We start from the raw sequence: 14,725 nt of genomic DNA, 5'->3' as shown, positions 1-14,725 counted from the left end.
TCTAAGACCTGGAATACGCTAGTGCTTACCCACCATTACAACTGGCATTGTTGGAGGTTGGACGACATGGTACCTGATCCAAGCCCAGAAGATGAGGAGAAGGTCCCTACATTGTATGGAACTTCTGCCCCGGCGTGGATGGCCTCAGATGGAACCTCTCGACATGGCGGAGGCTATGGGTACTATTGCAAAGCTTGTAACGATAGGGAAATATTTCAAGCCGACCCAGATAATAATTCGGCCCAAAAATGTGATTAGGATTCCTCAAGGTACTAGAACATTGTCTGACACATCATAACGATACACTCCCCGTTCCAATTATCGCAATCGATTCACAATACATTTATAAAATTCTTACGGGCACAGCTTTTCCCTCCGAAAATTTGAATGATTGGCAAGACATCTGGAAAACATTAACTAAATTTGTGCGCCTTCCGTTGATTAGGCACACTAAGTCCCATCGTTCGGATACTGATCCAGTACATGAGGTAACTGATAAGCTCTTAGAAGATCCACTCCGGACCGACATAGTCTTGCCTGTCACATCTACCTCCGTTCCTGAAGTAAATCCATTCCTCGCATGGCTGCATGAAAATTGGGGTCACCCGGGACCACGAGCTTGCCATCAACGTTGGCGCCGAACCCTTACGGAGCTGGCCTCATACGGAGTTCGGCGTGATTGGGAAAAGGTAGCTCAGGCCTGTGAGATATGTGCAAAAGAAAAGTGCCATAGAACTAAGCACCAACTAGGAGCTTTCGATTCTTCACAGTTTCAGGCAGGAAAAGGTTGGCAGGTAGATTTGTTAGGACCCCTCCCAGGGTCTAAACCGCCAAATAAAGGATTAGTTGTTGTCGATTTGGGAACAAGACAGTTACAGGTTATCCCCCTACGGAAAAGCAATGCCACTGCTGTCATTTCTGCTTTGACTGCTGCATTTGCTACCTGGCAACCCCCTCATTAGATTCAATCTGATGGGGGACCCCCGTTTAACTCAAACGCTCTGGACAAATTTGCTCGTCTTCATAATGTAGTCTGGCATCTTCATTTGCCGTACCACCCGCAGTCCAACGGTGTTGTGGAAAGACACATAGGCCTGTACAAAGAACAACTCCGCCTCAGGGGAGGAGGGACGTTTAAAAACTGGACTAAATTCAATCATGATGTTCTCATTTCACTAAACACTGCTAAACCGTTATGGGACGAAGCTAATGTCCAGAAACCTCCACCATGGGAACCCAAGTTCCAGCCAGATGAGTTAGAGTGGATCTCAATACCGCACCCCCATCAATCTCATCCACAAGTTCATAAAGGAACAGTTCAACGATCAGGACAATATCTTAATACCTATTCTGTCCAATTAGAAGAGAAGCCCAATCGTCCTCCTATTATCGTTCATCACAACTGGATGACCCGCCATTCCAACATTCCCCCAGTATCCTTACAGTAAATCCAATTATGAGTCTTTGTTTTGTGTTGTTGTTTTCCTTTCTTCACAGGTCTAACCCCAGAAAAAAAGTAATCCACAACTGCCCGATTGTGAGATTCATCGAGCACCAGATTGCAGTTCGTTCGAATCAATAGAGTGATGGTTGTGAAGGAGACGCTGAGACAGCGAACGTCCATCCGCTCAGGACTTGCTATAACACTATTTTCTTATTTTATTAAGCATTTTATTGACATTGTCTGTTAATAGGAGAGGACGGACTGACTACCAGACGAAGGAAGCCCCAAGCAGATGTTCCCCAATCAGACGATGATCAACAGTTGTTGTTATATGTTCAAAGTTATTGTATTTTGTAACTTGTTGAAAAGACCAGTCTATCAAATTGTTTGTCTATATATATATTATTGGTTGTTAAAGCTTTGCCTGGTCAGTAAATCCCGAAACAAAGATGCCGTATGATGTGCTCATGTGTCTAAAATTCCAGTTGTGTCATCAGCAAGGGGGCATGTCACAACCCAGTGATTTTGGTGCCTCGGCACAGTGGAATTTTCCCACCACATGAGAGCCTCTTGCAAAGTAGAGGTTTTCTGTTGCAGCAGAAAACCCCTGGTGCAAGAGAGTTCCCGCCATTCGAATGCAAATTTGTGTCCCGCTATTGGCCAGCTCTAAATTATTCCTACGTGGTGGCTAGTAATTGGCTTGCTAGCTGTTTAAAAATTCGCGTGACTTCCGCCCAAGTTGGAGAACTTTGAGCACGCTGCAGAGTGCTTCTAAAAGAGATCTGACTTGCAGCTGAGCTGATCGATAGACTGATCACCTATTGATTCTTCTCCCCATCACCGAGCGCAATCCCAGACGTACCCTATTCCCGCCGGCTTGATTTGTAGACGGATGAGCTAGCCTGAGCCTTATTAGGTGGAACAACTGACATAGTTGTTCAGATGACCGGACCGTCTTCGTCGCAATCACCAGCGACGTAAGTAAAGTTTTACAACCATAAAGCTTTCTCGGCCTCTCTATTCACCAGCCTGCCCGACGAACGAGCAATTATTAGATCACCTCGAGTCAGCTCTGGCTGTCCGAGACAAACTGAAGCAGTGTTTTTTAAGACCCACTGCTTCAATTTAGGGCCTCCGTTTTGTCTGCACATACCCTTAATCCTTACTGTATAGTCCTTTTTATCCAAAGGTCTCCAAGCAGTTTGCAAAGGGTAAGAACACACTGTCATCACCCTTTTCTAGATAGGTTTATTTTTTATGCCAGCATGGTAGGCCTAACCCCACCAGAAAAACTACAAGCCCCTTCAGTGGTTAGAGGAAGGCTGCTAAATAATAACTGAAGGCTTGGGATAATGTATAATAAAATAGGAATGGGAGTGAAGGTCCAAGGCAAGTAACTAGAGTTCCCAGTGAAGATACTGAACACCGGTTACAACTCACTACTCTTTGAACGTATGAAAGAAGCTTCTGGATTCCCAGAGAAAATATTAGACACAAAGATAGAGAAACTGAAAGGTTAAAGGAATAGCCCAGGAACAGGTCATTTGCTTAGTCAGCAGCAAAGCCAGGAACAGAAATTATGTCTCAGTGTTTCGAGTCCAGAGTACTAGGAATGTGCTTTGGGCAGTAAGACTAGACACATGCATACATATGTGTAGACTTAGATGGCGATTAAAGAGCAAATTCAAAGTTAAGGAATAAACTTGCATTGAAGGTTTGTGCAATTTCAAATCTTCTCACTGAGCCAAAGTGACTCTGACTTGGGTGAGTACGTAAGCGTGCCATGCAGTTTAGATAAGCCATAGCCTGAACGATGTAAGAAGTACCTCTTGTTACTAGATGTTTTGAAGGTTAATAAACCAATATTTTCTTGCATATATTTTTTTCATGAAATAAATAAAGGCAATTTTCTCAGGAGAAAGCTGCCATTTCCCACAAGTAAACATTCACAAGAAATTAATAGTGGTTAGTTGTTTACACAGTTCTCACACACATTTTCACAAGTGTGATGTGATGTTCCAGAATGATCCAGGATGCTAGCTGCCAAGTAAAACATGCAAAAAATGCTGTCAGTCTGCAACTGGAGAAAAGGTATTGATTGCACTGCTTATTTTACCAGGTCAACTCTAACCTATGAAGTATCTCACTCTAAAGCCAAGTCTGTTGCCAACATTCCAATAGTGTATCTATACCCACATCTACAAGCACACAACTCATCATTGTGGATCAGGGCCTCAGAAGTTTATCTGACCCTTGTAACCTAGGCTGAAATATGTTTGTGCTGAAAAGCCCATCAAACCATGTCTTCCCTTAAAGCTCCCCTGCCAATGCAAGATAGCAACAGTTAAGTTTATTATGCATGGATGTTCTATTATTTAAAAAAAATCCGCAACATTTTAGTACACTATCAAACAACACTTAGAGCCACTTGCTATTTCCTGGTGTTACAATGCTTTTCCTGTCTTTTTATTCTAACAGCAGACTGAAACACACTCTTTGCTGTGCCTGCTCCCTCTTTCCCTTCTCTAGCTCTCCAATTGTTCACATCTACATTTGCCCATACTTCCTTTTCCCATCATTCTCCTTTTCTCCTATTCATCTCTTCAAAAATTCAAACACCACATTTCTCATCCCTCTCTATTCTTTGCCCATGTGCAATTCACCCACAGTTACCCCCTGGGACTCTAAATCAATTTATTACTTTATTCCAGATGCATAAAAGCCAATGAAATGGAGATGAAATTGTTCATCCTTCGAATTTGAAGATGACCATGACTGGCTGGTTTGGTTTCTGTGAACAGCTGATCAGGCCAATTTGTGCTATCAGTGGCACACTGAGTGAGAGATGATGCTTTGGGTTGCCTGATCAACAGTGCACATGCTGCCTTTGTGAAATTTTTGCTGGTTGCACTTCTGCTCTGCTTCAGCAGTTCTTCTCCACTCATAGACAGTAGCTCCACTATGGATGAGGCTTCACTAGGTGGAATGATCATGAGTGAGATCTTCTCAAGACTTTGAGTCTATGTTGAAATATTTCAAGGATGACTTGAGGGAGTCCTCGAAGCATTTCTTTTGGCCTCCCTGAGAGCACTTTCCTTCCTTCAGCACACTGTAAAAGATCTTTCTTGGCAGTCACTGATCTGCCATCCTGCTGACATGACCTGCTCATCTCATCTGTGATTTCATCAACAGAGTGCGGATGCTTGGAATGCTTGCCCGTGTAAGGTCAATGTCTGGGACCTTGTTTTGCCATCTTATCTTCAACAGTTTCTTCTGACAGCCCATATGAGAGTGGTTCAGTTTCTTAGCATGGTTTCTGTATGTGGTCAGGTTTTGCATGCATACATCAGGACTGGCAATACAACAGATTTGTAGACCTTCAGTTTTGCTTGCTGACTGATGTCCTCGCTCCCCCACACATTGGCATGTAATCTACCAAAGGCCATGTTTGCTTTTGCAATTCTGGCATTGGTTTCATAATTGATGTGAACTGCACATGACAGTGTACTGCTGAGATAGGTGAACTTGTCCACTGCCTGGAGGGTTTGGCCATTCACTGTGATGGTAGGTTTTTCATAAGGCTTTCCTGGTCCAGGCTGGTGCATCATTTCTGTCTTCTTTTGTGTTGATTGTGAGACCAAAGTTATCACAAGCTGAAGAGAAATGGTCCATACTCCATTACATGTCAGACTTAGATTTGGTCATCACAGCAAACAGAAGGTCATGGACACTCAGTTCCTGTAACTTCATCTTTGCCTGTAGTCTCCTCAAATTGAAGAGTTTGCCATTAGTCTGATAACTGATGTCAATCTCAGTCTCACAATCACAAAAGGCATCTACAAGCATGGCAGAGAACATCATACTTAAGAGGGTTGGGGCCAACACACAGCCCTCCTTGACTCCACTAGTGACTGGGAATGGTTCAGATGACTCACCATCATCCAAAACACAAGGCAGCATGCCATCATGGAACTGCTGAACCATTGCGATGAATTTTTCCGGGCAACCAAATTTTGCCATGATCTTCCAAAGGCCCTCCCTACTGACTGTACTAAATGCTTTTGTCAGGTCAATGAATCAGGTACAGGTTAGAGTTCTGCTCCTGGCTTTTCTCCTACAGTTGATGAGCTGTAAACACCATATCTATGGTTCTGCGTCCTTTCCTAAAACCACAGTGACTCTTAGGGAGGCGCTCTTGTACAATGTGTTACACAAGGCGATTCAACAGAATTCTGGCGAGGATTTTTACTGGCTATCGACAGCAAGGAAATGCCCTGATGGTTGTCACAGGATTGTCTATTGCCTTTCCACTTGTACAAGTGGACAATGGATGCATTCTTGTATTCCTGAGGTATAGTTCCTTGAGTCCACATTGATTGGAAGAGTTCAGTCAGTTTTAAAGCCATGTGCAAGCCTCCAGCCTTGTAGACCTCTGCTGGTATAGCATCTACTCTAGGTGCTTTACCATTTGACAGCAGGTTAATTGCTTTCACAGTTTCAGTTAGTGTTGGAGGATCAGCAAAAGATATGTTAATGTCTACCTGGGGCAGCCAATTGCCTCCTCACTAATAAATGATAGTTGATTGAAGATGTTGTTGAAGTGTTCTGCTCATTTCTGCTGTATCTCTTCTTTGTCAATGAACAGAGTGGTGCCATCAGCACTTAGTATCAGAGATATTCCTGATGACCGTGGCCTGAAGATTGCCCTCAGAGAATCACAGAAATTCTTCATATTGTTCCTGTCTACGTAGGACTGAATCCTATCTGCCTTGCTGCTCAGCCATGAGTTTTGCATCTCTCAGTTTGCGTTGGACAATCCTCTTGATGTTATTGAAAGCTGCCGTCTTAGATGTTGAAGTGCTGTCTTCTAGGCAGGCCTTATGAAGCCAATGTTTCTCATTCAGTAGTCTGAAGGATGCCCAATTTTCCTCAATGTTATTGGAGTTTACATCAATTGTTACTAGTTGACTGTGCAGTTCTTCAACAAATGCCTGTTTCACATTCTCCTGTTTCAATTTGGAGACATTGAGCTTTTTGGGTGCTTTTTTGCCTTGTGGTCATCTACTAGGATGTATCTGGATATTCAGCTTGGAGACTATGCTTGAGCAGGGCAAGGGGTCTCTGTGTTCAAGCAGGCAAGGGGCAAAAGCCTGACAGGGGCTGCCTCCCAACCCCCTCAAGTGGGAAGGTGGAGAGGAGAAGCAGCCTGGCAGGGGCTGCCCCCCCCAATCAGACCCAGGCTGGTGTCCTGTACAGGCCAGGTAAGGGGTTTAAACCCTATCCCTCCACACCTCAATGTGCGAGCCCTGGGTCAGAGCCTCCCGCTCTCCACTCTGATGAGTAGAAATGAAGAAAATCCTGGTGGGGGCTATCCTCAAGTAGGGAGTGGGTAGGGGGCACAGTGTGGCAGCACCCCTCCATGAGAACTGGGGCTGGGGTCCTGTGTGGCCACAGAAGGGGTTTAAGCCCCCTTCCCCACTTCAACGTGCAAGCCCTGGGCCAGCACATGGCCACACCCCCTGCTCTCCACTGAAGCAGGAAGTGGGGGTGGGGGTCTGGCGGGGGCTCCCCCCACCTCAGACCCAGGCTGGGGTCCCATGCAGTCAGGAAGGGAGTTTTAAATCCCCCTCACTACCCTCTGCCTGCTGGCCCCAGGCAAGATATGGCCACAAACCTCGCTCTCCACTTGAGCGGGGAGCAGGGGAAACAAAATCCTGGCAGGAGCTGCCTCCTCACCTCCCTCTAGAGTGGGGAGGTGTGGGGGGCAGAAGCCTGGCTGGGGCAGCCTCCCCCGCCCCTCCCCTGAGTCCCTCGCCACAAGTGGTGGCAGCATGCAGAGCCGGCCCAACCCAGCCTTATAGGACACCCACCTGAGTCCCTGTCCGCACATGGTGGTCAGGTGTGGGGCCAGCCCCATAGCTGTAGCTCCCATGCTCCCATCACAGTCCCCAGCCATATGGGGTAACAGCTTCACCTGGCCTCATATTGCACAGCTCCTGCCCCTTTCCCCCAGTGGGAGTCCCTGGTCCCGGCCCAGTGGGGCCATTTCCTGCATTTCCAGGCTGGCAGCAGGAAAGGAGGGAACAGCCTGGGGGGGGAGGAGGGGGATGAGGCGGGTGGGGGGCAGGCACAAGCCTCTGCCAGGGGCTGGGGCAAGTCAGGCCAGCCTAGTGTGGGGGGTGGCTATTTAGTAAATCAGAGCCGCACCTCCTGCAGGGACACGTTGGCTCACAGATGGAATTGCCTGGTAGGCCAGATGTGGCCCGTGGGTTGTATTTTGCCTGCCCCATGACCAGGCTCAGGTCAGCCAACCAGCCTCTTGCAAGACTGCTCTTCTAGCTGGTCCCTAGTCTCTATCCCTCCTGTTTTACATGACACCTGTCCCTTTCCACATTGGACAGGTATAATCACCAGAATGTTATTCAACCAACATTATTTCATTTAAGACTATTCTCCTGCCCCTAGGTACAATCGTTTGTCCCAGTTTGTGTACATACTTATATAGCTGTTATTACTATCTAAGCTTTCTGTCGCAAACAGACCAACAGTACAAACACAATACTGTGTAACTGCTTGGAAAAGTTATAAATACTGACTATCATTAGTACTCAGCTAGCTGCCTTGCTGTTCTGTATCAGGCTCTCCCTGAGTGCATCCCCACTCCCAGGATAGACCTCTCCAGTTTCTCCACTCATAGGTGGGGATACAGCCCGCAGGGAAGGCAACATAAATGTGTCAGCAGGTCCATTGGTATTTGGACTCTCCATGTGCTTTGGGAAACTCTGACACTACAACTTTGCAGTGACAGAGCTAAAGCTAGAGCCATTAAAACGATGCATAATTTATTAATTCTTCAAATAGTTCAAAGAATGTACAGCAAAGCATAAAAATAATAAAAGGCTGACATGCACAAGTATTACTTACACCTTTTGTAAGTAATTCTTTACTTACTTTAGTTACACTTCAGACAAGCTGGTTACCTCTGACAGGAAGAAGCCGCCCACCTCTCTTCATGTGTATGGCAATCAAATATCAGCAATACTCTACCAAAAGCCTCCCTTTAAGCTCACTCACCCACTCCCTTTTTCAGGGGTTTTTAAGTGTCCTCTCTTTCCAAAGTTAACCTTGGGATAAATTCCCTCTTTGGGACAGAGCGACCTATTCTCCTTTAATACCTCTGAAACAATATTCCTGAAGCTGTTTTATCTACAATATGGTTTCACCTTTCCTAGACAGTTCTCTACAACCTCCTTCAACACTATGCATGCATGAAGACAGTAATACAAAGTTGAACAGGGAAACCAAGCCACCCACAATATTCATAAAGATAACATTTTTCCCAGCTCATGACACCAGCATATTGCTAGCAACCTAACAAACAACATCATAGGTTCAGTCAAGACATACACAAATCAAGAAACAGAAGCTTACCCTGGAAAACAAATGCTGTCCTCTCAAAAGCGAAAAGATGGAGTTCAAAATACTGGATTCAAAGTTATATATTTGCAAAATGGCTAAAAATAGTCATGTTTACATGTTTGCTGTGTAACTTCTGGAAGCCTGGCCCTAATATGAGCTTCTTAACATGACTACATGGTGCCACATAGCAGTTTTGGTACAAGATAACATTTTGTAATGATTTACATTTGTACAGTTATTATCCTAAAATAGTTCCACTTTTTTTTTTTTTTTAATCACTCAGTTATGCTTACGATACACAACTTTTAGACTGCATTTTTATGCAGTTTAAAAGTAAGTCAGACCACAATGAGAGGAAAAAACGTAATTCTACTTTTAAAAACAATCTTTCATTTTCCAAGTCTATTATTTGCATATAGAGTTTAAGACTCAATGGCTTAAGGGTTGTGAGGGAATGGGGGAGGGGAAGAATTTCAAGACTGTGCAGCTTTTAAGGGAACCAAAAGAAACTCATAAGCAGCTGGGAACTGAGACAGTATGGACTGTATTGTTTGTCCCAATTTGTTTTTGGGAAATTAAAACTTGATCTTTCCATGACTGTCAGGCCGGAATGATTGAACATGCATGTTCACCCATGGAGAGAATTAATGTCATCTGACCAAGACCCTGGGCAGATGACAAAGGTAAAAGGTTTGGCCCTGGAATTCAAATTAACACCATTTTTATACTTGGAACTTTTCCCCCAGTGATTAAAGTATACATTTACACAGCACTCCCACAGACATGTGCATATATTAAAAAGAGGTCAAATTCTTAAGTGCTTATTCAGTTTTCAGTCTAAAAAAGCTGAAGCTAAAGCTGGGAGCTTCAAGATGAAGCAAAGCAGGGAATTTTGCTGAAGACAGGTCTGAGACGCAGTATATTTGACCTATTCACAATTTCTGATCTTGGTAGTAATTTTAGATTAAGAAAACTGCATCACATTACTGTCTTAACCCAGCCAGACCAGTATTTAAACTTTAAGATAGATATCTTTCAGTTAAGCAAAATTTAAATGTCTCAAGAAGGCAACATTAATAAACATGACCATAGAAAGCTTTACAATTAAAATTAAATTGCACTTTTAACGGGGACTGCAAAATAATAAACTTTATTATAAAAACATAACCCTTAATCAAATTCTATTACAGAGATCAGGCGTTTCATTTTTATTCAGTTTGCCCAGTTGATCCTTAGAACAGTTTCTGCTCCAAAACAGATAAAATGCTAATGTGAGCGCTGCTTTCTACAGGAGGTTGGATAGATGTATTTAATTGCCACCCCTCCCCCCCAAAGAAAAATTTGAATTAACAGAAAAAAGCATGGCACTTGTAATCCTGTATCTCAGGGTAATAAGATCTACAGTCCTTACAAAAAAGTTAAACGCCAAATTTTGCTCATTCTGGAGTAACTCCACAGAAAATTTCGGATGTGAGATTTACACTGTTGCAGCTGAGAGATGTATTTGTTCTAAAGTTTGTCCTTTTAGCTAATGCAAAATATTTTTTGCCATATAGGTTCACCAAAGCCGATCATCATTCTCTCTCCTTCCATTTGCAGATTAGGTCTCTCTAAGGCTCTGCAGTATGTTTCTTCTATACACAAGGGCTAAACTATTTCCAATCTTTCTCCTTACCATTTCTGGAAAGGTCTAGTACACTACTGCCCTGTATTCCTTCCAGCACTTAACAATACATAAACATGAACTCTTGCTTGATTTTCCAGTAATTCTACTAGGCTTTTAAGACACTATTGTCCTTAGAAGGCCAACTTGTAATTTAGTAGATGGTGTACTTCCCTCTCTCAAGCCATGAAGATGGCATAGAGTACACCCTCAGCAAGTTTGCAGATGACACCAAGCTGGGGGGAATAGTAGGTGCACTGAAGGGTAGGGTTAGGATTCAGACTGACCTAGACAAATTGGAGGATTGTGCCCACAGGAATCCCACAAACTTCAACAAGGACAAGTGCAAAGTTCTGCACTTAGGACAGAAGAATCCCATGCACCAGTAAAGGCTGGGCAGCAGCTCTGCAGAAAAGGACCTGGGAATTACAATGGACAATAAGCTGAATATGAGCCAGCAGTGTGCCCTTATTGCCATGAAGGCTAACAGCATACTGGGCTACATTGATAGGAATGTTGCCAGCAGGGCAAAGGAAGTGATTATTCCCCTCTTCAACACTGGAGAGGCCACATATGGAGTACTGTGTTCAGTCTTGGGCCCCTTACTATACAAAGGATGTGGACAAATTGGAGAGTCCAGTGGAGGGCAACAAAAATGGTGGGGGACTGGGGCACATGACTTACGAGGACAGGCTGAGAGAACTGAACTTTAGTCTAGAGCAGAGAAGATTTAATAGTAGCCTTCAACTACCTGAAGGGGGGTTTAAAAGAGGATGGAGCTAGACTGTTCTCAGTGGTGGCAGATGATAGAACAAGGAGAAACAGTCTCAAAGCATTCAATTAAGGGGACCTCAGAAAACCCTGGTTAGTGTCCCTGGATCCTACTCCTGGGGTGGTCTGTCTGCATGCAATAGTAATCAGAACTACCACGTGGCCCAAAAATTTTAGGCAAATTGAGGGGAGATGATACAGAATGATACAGAATGGTGCATTTTGGCATTTTTGGAGCTTAGGTTGAACATTAAATTTCGGAACACTGCATCAATGACATTCTTTTGGGTTCTACATTTTTATTGTTTTACTGTGAGATTTCATCAAAATGAAAATGTTTTCCATGGAAGGAAAACAAATGTTTTGGTATTTGGAACACAAGACTATAACCTCACCATCCACAGAGCCAACCACATGCTGATGCAGGGTTGCTCAGAAGTTTTACTTGCAGGTATATGCCTTTTCTTACAGGGATTCCCCTGGACTTTCCTCTGACCACTGTTGGAGAAAAGATTTATTTATTGGATATGGTTGTTCCTATTGTCTTATTAATCATTTCTAAATATCAGCATTTAGATTTCTAAAGAACTTTTAAATGTACTATCATCTCTCTATCTTCATTGCTGAGACTCCAGGATAATGGTAAAATATGCAGAAGTTTTAAAATGCATTTTAAATTAGCTTTCTAAAAGAACAACATGAGCTAATTCTGAAAGTTATTTTAATGTATTTGATTAATCATTATGAATGTTGAACTTCCCAGAGAGAGAGAAACCAAGTAAAGAAGACTGAAGAGAGAAAAGCAGGTTGTTAGAAAGGAAGCCTTGACACAGAACTCCTTTACAATTATAACTTTTGTCATCTCATTTTAATAACTTCAACTATGTACTGATTCTGTAAAGCTACTGGAGTCCTAAATCCACTCAAGATCTTCCTATATGTGCCTGGGTTAGTTCTATAAAAGATTCCATGTCATCCTCATGTGTGAACCAGCCTTTCAACTATACTCTCTTCCCATGTATGTGATCCTTGTTTTGGCACAATTGCTTCCTTACAGAGACATTTAAATGGTAGACAGTTTTAGCACACTAGCACATATGACCAGAGCCTGACCCTCATCATTTACTTCCTAGGATTACAAGTCTATACATCTTCTCAAGGCCCCTGAAGAGATACTTGGCAAGCTTCAAAGCACAAGAATGCCTTGTTTAGCTGGACATCTACTTCCAGACTCAGAAGATATTAAAAAAACAAAAAACAACAACAAAAACAGAAAAAATGGAGGAAGTGAACTCAAAAATCAGCAGAAGCTACTTGAAATAGGCATTCAGGAAGAGGGGCATATTCATACCTTCTCCTTGGTGACCCACAGGGTACTGCTGAGAAGCACATCCAGCTCTCTCACTTCCACTCAGCCTGCACTGGAGTCTGGAAAATAAGCTGTGTTGCCAGCTTAGAACGACCCCAAGAACATGCCAAGAATACCTGAGAGAGAGAGAGCGAGCCTGAACATGGTATTTGGCATGCAGTCAGGACTGAAGTCTGTGACTGTGTTGATGGCTTAGAGAGACTCCAAGTATGTGCCAAGAATACCCAATAAAGAGACCTTGAGTGTGGCATTTGGCATGTACCTCAGGACTGTGCTAAAATACCTAACCAGCTTCATTTCTGAGGTTTGTTCATGATAAGCAGGAACACTCTGCCTTGACTCAGAGGCAGTATAGATCTGCTTTCTCCATCTGTTTTCCTTACTAAACTGACTTCAACGGACAAGCTGCAGCTGCTGCTGACCGATAGCAGCTGGAGCTTCCCGGGAGTTTTACAGGAGTTGTGTGATCTGGGGAGCTTCAATACCTGGCTTCTCTCCTTGTGATGAACTGAGAAGCAAGGGAGCTGAAGTTTCCTCAGTAGAAACAATAGATTATTATGGTGGGTGAGCAAACCAAAGAAAAAAGGTAGAGGAATGACAAAAGAATTGGAGACAGAGGAGTCAGGGAAGTGGGAGCAAGTGCATACAAAGACGGGATGAAACTGATTTCAGACAGTCAACACCAGGGCAGCCTGCAAGGTAATGTATAGAGCCTCATCAGAAAAAAAACATAGGATTTTCTGGGTCAGCAGCCTGGAGAGCTGGGTTTGATTTGCTGTCTGTCCTGGTCTTATTTTGCAGGCTCAAAAAGTATGTGCAGTACACTCCTATTTCATTTTTTTGCTGTGTATGTAAGAAAGTAATCAAAATCTTATATTTATAACTTCTGTTGCTCTCCAAGTTAGTGTGACAGCTATCAGCAATGATTTAATCAATTAATTACTACATACCCCTAAAATGCTTGTTAACTCTCGACATTTTTCTAACAGAGCCTCAAAGTAAAGGGATACAAAAGCATTACATGTTGATTGAAACCCAAGGATAAACAGCCAATTTTCATTACATGGGAATGTTTCAGATTACATTCAGATAAAATGAAGTTCTCTGCCTATCAAAAAAGAATTAAAGTTCTAATTGCTTCAGTTAAATTAAAAGGGACTAAATAGGATCATAGGGCTGGAAGGGACCTCACAAGGTCATCTACTCCATAGGATGGAAATTCCATAACTTGTCTAGGTAGTCTGTCCCAATGCTTGACCACCCTCATAGTCAGAAAGTTCCTCCTAATCTCCAACATAAATTTACCCTGTTGCAGCTTGAGGCCATTGCTACTAGTCCTGTCCCCTATAAACACACACAAGAGCCCATCTCAATCCTCTCCACAATCACCCTTCAAATATTGAAGTATGTTATCTCCCTGCAGTCTTCTGTCTAAATAACCCTGGTTATATTTCAGCCTTTCCTCAAAAATCTTGCTTCCCAGGAAGAGTGGGGATTTCTCATGTGTTTCCAAGTAAAGCCAGTGTTTAATCCATCCAGCTCACGTTTGATAATGTAATTCAGAAAAATCACACAATCAAACGTGCATAACTGCACAATCAAACATGCATTAATTGCTTTGATGAACTGGGGCAACAGGGAATCTTCAAGGCTATTTACAGTATTTACTCCAATACAAATGGGTCAGTTATATCGACAAATTTTAAACACAGCAGTTTAAACTGAGGAAGGAGGTAAATTCATCACCTAGGCTATGGACAGAAATTACACATAAACTAGTTTAAGTCATCAGAAACTGGTTTAAATCTGTAGATTTAAACAGAATACAAGCTCAGTGCACATAAACCAGTTTCAAAATGGCTGAAACTGGTTTAAAATAAACCTGGTTGAATGTAGTATCAGACTTAACTGATTTGGGTCAAACCAGTTTATGAAACTTCTGTCCCAGATGCCTTCCTGGTTCAAGTTAAATCACAGCCCCCCAGCATGCTTTCCAGCCCTGAGCTGGGCTGTCTGCTCCAGAAAGCAGGGTTGCCCTGTTCCACCCCTCTGCTCCCTA

General features: G+C 43.2%; 1 protein-coding gene across 9 annotated transcripts in view; it reads right to left on the bottom strand.

Moving 5' to 3' along the window:
• The window catches only part of FBXL7 (F-box and leucine rich repeat protein 7), a 364,587-nt gene that overhangs the window by 61,571 nt on the left and 288,291 nt on the right, over window positions 1–14,725 (bottom strand). Inside the window, exon 1 of one of the 9 annotated variants that reach the window (XM_019488643.2) lies at window positions 12,649–12,948. The exons of the other annotated variants lie outside the window; for them this stretch is intronic. The gene's annotated coding sequence lies outside the window, so the exon portion shown is untranslated. Of the gene's footprint in view, window positions 1–12,648; window positions 12,949–14,725 lie in introns of those variants that run through there. 9 annotated transcript variants of the gene reach the window in all.

The sequence above is a fragment of the Alligator mississippiensis genome, chromosome 5 (genome assembly GCF_030867095.1).
Source record: "Alligator mississippiensis isolate rAllMis1 chromosome 5, rAllMis1, whole genome shotgun sequence".
Lineage (NCBI taxonomy): Eukaryota > Metazoa > Chordata > Crocodylia > Alligatoridae > Alligator > Alligator mississippiensis.
The sequence above is the reverse complement of the archived record's forward strand: the minus strand, read 5'-3'. Positions and strand labels throughout refer to the sequence as shown.